This window comes from Anas acuta, chromosome 26, assembly GCF_963932015.1.
Source record: "Anas acuta chromosome 26, bAnaAcu1.1, whole genome shotgun sequence".
NCBI classification, from domain to species: Eukaryota; Metazoa; Chordata; class Aves; order Anseriformes; family Anatidae; genus Anas; species Anas acuta.
This window is the reverse complement of record NC_089004.1, coordinates 993,799-999,798: the sequence shown is the minus strand read 5'-3', so window position 1 is coordinate 999,798 and position 6,000 is coordinate 993,799.

Sequence of the window (6,000 nt, the reverse complement as noted above, 5' to 3'; positions counted from 1 at the left end):
GTCATTGCAAGACTATGTTACTCAAATGATGAAGCCTCTGTACTCCCTCTTCCTGCCGTTCTTGCTCACTTGAAGCTTCTCTGTCCCCGCTGCATCCTGCTCCCATCTGTGCATGATGGCAATCTCCCATCCGCTGCTGCTCTGCATGGCTTTCACTGGGGTCACCGGGAAATGCGCTGCACATGCATGGCCTCTTGTACCTCCTGCCCCAATCTGGGAGCAGACCCAGGACTGCGGAGCCCTGCTGGGTCTCATTCCTGATCCCCGGCCTACACACGTGTCCGGTCTCTTGTCAGTCTCCTGTTGCTTTGTGGTTCAGTTGCTGTGCTAACAACCTGACTCTTATCAGATGTTTGGTTTCTAGAGACAAAATGCTCCTACGCTGAGCCTTGTGTCACCACCAGTCCTTCTGAAGCTGCCGTGCAGCTGTCCCTGAGAACAAAACCGCTGGAACAAGTGGATGAAGGGTATACAGACGAGCCTTTCAGCCTCTAGCCTCTCCCCTGAAGCCACACCAAAGGTACAGAGAGCTTAGCCTTGATCAAACAGAGCTGTGGACACAGTGCTTGTGCGGCTCTCGGCTCTTGTTCTTGGGCAAGTCCCAGCTGGAAGCAACAAGGGCCAAACCTCAGCCTGAGAGCCAGCTGGACGCAGCATGGCCTCTGCTCCTGTCTGCTCACTGGGTTTTGCGTCCCACTCCTGCAAAACAAACTTCTAACTGCTGGAGGAATCCTGCAGAACACAGCATGGCAGCAACAAGCTGAGTCCTTCGCATGGGGATACAAAGAGACTTTATCTGCACAGGCCCATCCTGACTCCCTGGTTTATTCCAGGGGCCACGGATCGGGAGATGGAGGCTCAAAGCTGCTCTGATAAGAGTGAAGTGGTGCTATCCAAGTTGTGTGGTTAGAAAACTCGGCAGCAAAAAGTTGATTAGAAGTCTATCAAGAGAGAAAAAGCAAACTGTAGGAATAAGATGCAAACTTTCAGCATGGAAAGAGTTTAACAGCTTTATATCCTAACAATTTGTGCTATAGCCAGGATTACTGCATATATTTAGTGATGATCTATAAAAGAGTGCACAGTAGATGTCAGAAAATTATGGCTTACATAAAATTATTTAGATGTGAGAGAATTCTAAGTAAGTCTAGATATGGAAGAATTTTGAGGAACTTTGGAAGGACAGAAAAAATGATTAGCTGGGCAATAGGATGAGAGACTAAAGTCAGTGCAATGCAATGCATCTGAGAAGAAACAGTCTGAACTATTCCTGGTCTTCATGCGTTGTAAATCAACTAAAAGGTCTTGGTGTCACTATAAAGAGTTCATTAAGAAGCATCTGCTCAGCAAAGTCTTCTGACCAGAAAAGCATTAGGACATTATGATATTTAAATATACATTTTATGCAATGATGAAAATATTATAGTGCCATATATTACACAAGTGATGATACCTCCTCACCTTAAACAGTGTGTTCATTCCAGTTCTGTTTCCCTCATTTGGAATATATAAATCAAGTTCAAAGTGTGCAAGAAGAAATGCTGGAGATTTGGAAGATTTCCATAACAGAAGAGATGGCTTGGACTATTCCAACTTTAGATAAGAAATTAGTAATGGAAAAAGCTGAATTTCATTGACTAATGAATGGCAATGGAAAATAAAAAAATATCTTCCAAAGTACTTCATGTTGTACTGCCAACAGAATAATAAGAAGACACTCATATAAATTAAAATAATCCTTTTATGTCAACCACCATTAAAACTCAGATGAAGTATTTCTGACCTGGAAACTCATTAATTCAATATAGTAATCTGTGCCCAAGTGTTTAGTGAGATTCAAAAATGAGTTACCTCCTCTTCCCAAATATACTTGCAGACAGAGAATGCCAGTCATCACGTTTGGATATTAAAAAGTTTTTGTTAAATTCTCAGTCCTCTGGGAGACTCCAAGATTATTTCTTGGGACGGAGCTCATACTTCTAATATACTGCCAAAACTGGGACTTTGAACTTTCTCAGTTGCCAGGACATTTTCTCTTGGAAACATCGAGAAATGCTTCTGTAATATCAAACCCAGTAAATCTAGGCTGCTGCTATCCACATGTCAATTTAGCTACTGATGTAACAACTAAGGCATGTAAAATTCATTCCACATGCACATCCTTATTTCAAACAATTTCAGGTAATTCCCTAACCTCCAATTATTGGTTTCAAAACCTCAAAAAAATCTATCACACCAACTCCCAATGCAACCCTGCAGCTGAGGGTAGAGTGAACCATGTGCTTGGGAGCCCTCAAAAGCATTTTGTGGGCAGCCTGGTGATCACCAGGACCTGCAGGAGAAATCTCTGCGTTACTGCAAGTGGCCTCCATGCCAGTCTCAGAATGAAATTCACCCTCAAGTCTAGATTCTGATTCTTGGGAGTGAACTCAGGGCCTGATGTAGGGCAAGTTAGTCCACGGTGATCTGCAGCAGCCCTCCACTGAGCCTGCAGCTGAGCTCGCCATCGTGCCATTTCCTGGTGCTGTTGGAAAAGAGAGAGTGAAGAGCCACTCCCCTTGCCTTTTTTCAATGCACTTTAATAATGCACCTACCTTTAATAGCTGAAGTGATGAATTTAAACCTTACTGGAGGTTAATTACTTTGAACTAAAGTTGTAAAACTGAATTTCACTGCCAGATGTACAAGGAGCAAGAGATGGGGATGCCAGTCCCAGATGAGGAGTGTCAGCGGGGACTTGTGCTGGGGACCTGAAGAGCTTCTGCCACCAAACTGCACGTCTCTTTTCAAAGTTTTAAAAGCAACACTGACAAAACATCTCTAAGTGTCTATGCAAAAGGTTTTATAGATTTGAGAAATTGTTTTTGAATGCTACCCAATCAAAGTTTAGGGTTTGAAATGTTTAGTGCATTAAGACTACACCTACGTGGAAACTGAAATGTCTGTTTCCTAGGAAATTCTGTGATTGGAAACTCAGCTTTCAGTCCAATGTAGAGTGAAATGTCATATTTAGAAATTCAGAACAAAATGGAATGTTTAAAAAGTTTTTAAAAGTTACTTGAAATACTCTGTTGTCATCTTGACAGGCTTCTTTTATATTCTTATTGTAATTTATTACATCAAGTGATAATTTTCATAGCAAAAATTATTTTGAAAGGAAAAATGGAAATGCTATGTTCTTGTCTCTTAAAAATGGAACATTTCAGCCTTATTTGCATGTTTGACTTTGCATTCAGAGTAGAACGGACAAAACCCAACACATTCCTGGTGAAAGTTTAACAAATGATGTTTTATTGAACTCTAAGAGGAAAACACCCAATGAGAATGATGCCCAGCTGCAGCACTCCATACTTCCTAGCCTAGTCCCACTTGAACACTCTCGCAGTCCTTTGCCTTAGCTTCAGCACTGCTTCTGTGAAGACACAAGGGGGATTCACATGCTGATGACCCCTCGTTATTGCTTCTTCATGGGTTTTTATCATTACCTGTCACTCTTCAACTTCTGCTGCACACCAACAGTGACCTGGCCTGGGCAAGGGCTAAGTGCTGTGTTGGGGTTGCTAGCCTTGGTCAGACCACAGCCATCAGGGGGAAGCCCACAAGGAGATGCAACAGCCTAAAAGCTGGGCCATGAGCTGCACAGACCACAGACTGCTAGTGCTGTGACACTGAAGCAGTGACATTATGAACCAGCTGTTTCCCCGCTGCTCAGACCACATTGGGTGAAATCTGGAGACATTTTTCCTGATGGAGATCATAAGGGATGACACAGATTTTCCTCTCCCTGCAGGGAATATTTCCTGCTGTGGAGGGAAGGAGCCAGGTGCATGAAAGGGAATCTGCTCCGACTCTTTGAGCGGAGCCAGAATGGCTCTACCTGGATTTTTTACCTGCGTGGCCTGCCTGTGTGCATGAAGGGTGAATAGCAAGGCACCTGCACACCCTGCAGGGCACCTGCCTGTTGGAGGAGATGTGCTGATGGGTCCCTGTGCTTCTGCAGAGGGGCCCTGGTAAGGGAATCCCTCAGACTCCGCTCACAATAAGAATGCGCACCTGCCTGGCTGCAGAAAAACCCAACCAGGGTACATTTGCTGCAGAAAGGAAAAGCCCTTTTAAAGAATGCAATGTGAGAAATGCAGGTATACAGGATCCACGCACGTCCCTGAACACTTGACCTTCACATTAACTCCTTTCACCACACCCCCGATACGTGGGCATCCAGTATTACTTCATGCCGCAGGTGCTACACTTTCCCATGTGCACCGAGCCAGAATTCCTCTTCACTGCATAGGTATTTACCTTCCTAACCATTCCCCTTGCCCACTTAACCATTTGATTGCTAAGGAGTGTAAAACACCACTGTTAAATCTAGACCAGTCCTTGGACTCGAAAATACATAAAATTCAGAGGTGTCTAGGTCTGGGTTTCAGTGGGATCGAGCAGATAAAGAGGGGATGCTTGCAAATCTGGGAATCACAGCAGTGATAACACACCACAGCTTTCAGCAGATGCTCCAGCTCCAACTGCAGGAGCTCTGCCACCAGATGAGGCTCATCTTCCCTGCAGAGGTGATTTTGAAATGCACCTGGAGAACAGTTAACTTCATCCATAGGATTCTTATTTGACATAATTGCAGACACTTGTGCAGAATAGCCCTTTCAGAAAGGATTTTTCCTTCAGAAAGTGCTTTGTGCTCTTAATCAGTTACAGGGTTTAGTGGTATTATTTACAGCCTGACAGTAGAAAAAGAACCACCCTGCAGGCTCTGGCAGACAATGCAGAGCTCCTCACACTGATTGCACCAAGGCAGGGTAAACCTTTCAGAAATCTCCTGTTGCAGAGCCTTGTTACCTAGATGTACCTGGCTTTAACGCCCAGTGGCTCAAACTGAACTAAGGAAATTAATACCCTTTATGAACTGATTCTCAGGGTTTTTGCAAAGTTTACACACTATTTCTTGTAAGGAAAAGCTTGGCACGAGTGATGGCAATGCATTTTTCCTCTGCTTCTCACCTTTGAGCCCAGCAAGGCCTCGACCAAGCAGTGACTGAAGTGACAGCAGCCAGAGCCACACCGGCAGTGCTGGGCACAACCCTGTGGCCCCATCCCTCACCCCTTGCATGGTGTCCAGGCAGATGGGGGGTGCGTCGCCCAGTGAGGCCCCCAGAGCCCCAGCCAAATCTGTCCCACACTGCTGGGTGCCCTGCACCATCTCATGGGGAAACACCATGTCAGGGCACCTTCAGAGCAGCTCCCGCTCCACTGCAGACACCCTGAGAAGAGCAGACAACTCCTTGATTCTGCTGTTTCAAGGATCAATTGAGAATAAAGCTTTTATTCTACATCCTAGATATTCATGTTGCCGGTTTACCAAATGTCTCTTGAGGAGCATCTAAACCCATGATACAACAGCTTCACCCTTCTAAGCTGCAGTGGGATGAACTCTATGAGATTAGCTTTGCCCTACAAATGCAAATTTGATAACCTTTCATATTACAATGGTAGATCCCATTGAACCAAGCCTCCCAGGGACTTTTGTGATTCCCCAGTTTGGCAGCAATATCATTGCTGCCCCGTGAATGGCGTGGAGGAAACAAGATCTCAGGAACCACTTATGGCTGCTGGTGCTGCTAGTGCGAATCGGCTTTCAGAAAGCAGGTAAGGAAGGAATTTCTCTCAATAATTTCCTCTAATTCATTAACTGCTCAGAATGGCAACTTGCAACCAAATTATTTCTTTTTCTGCAAAACCTTTCTGAATAATCATTTTTGTAAAGTATTTGCCACATTCACTTTTTACAAGTTGTGAGTTTTATTTCTAAGTAGATGTTACATGCAAACAATCCCCACGGTGCTGATAGCTAACATAGCTTTGAGTTTCACCATGAGAGTTTCACCATGGCTTCTGATAGAGGAGTTTAAAATAATTACAAAATTAGGGTATGAAAAACTCATCCATGAAATCCCACACTTTGGCAATCTGCTATTTACCTGCCAGAAA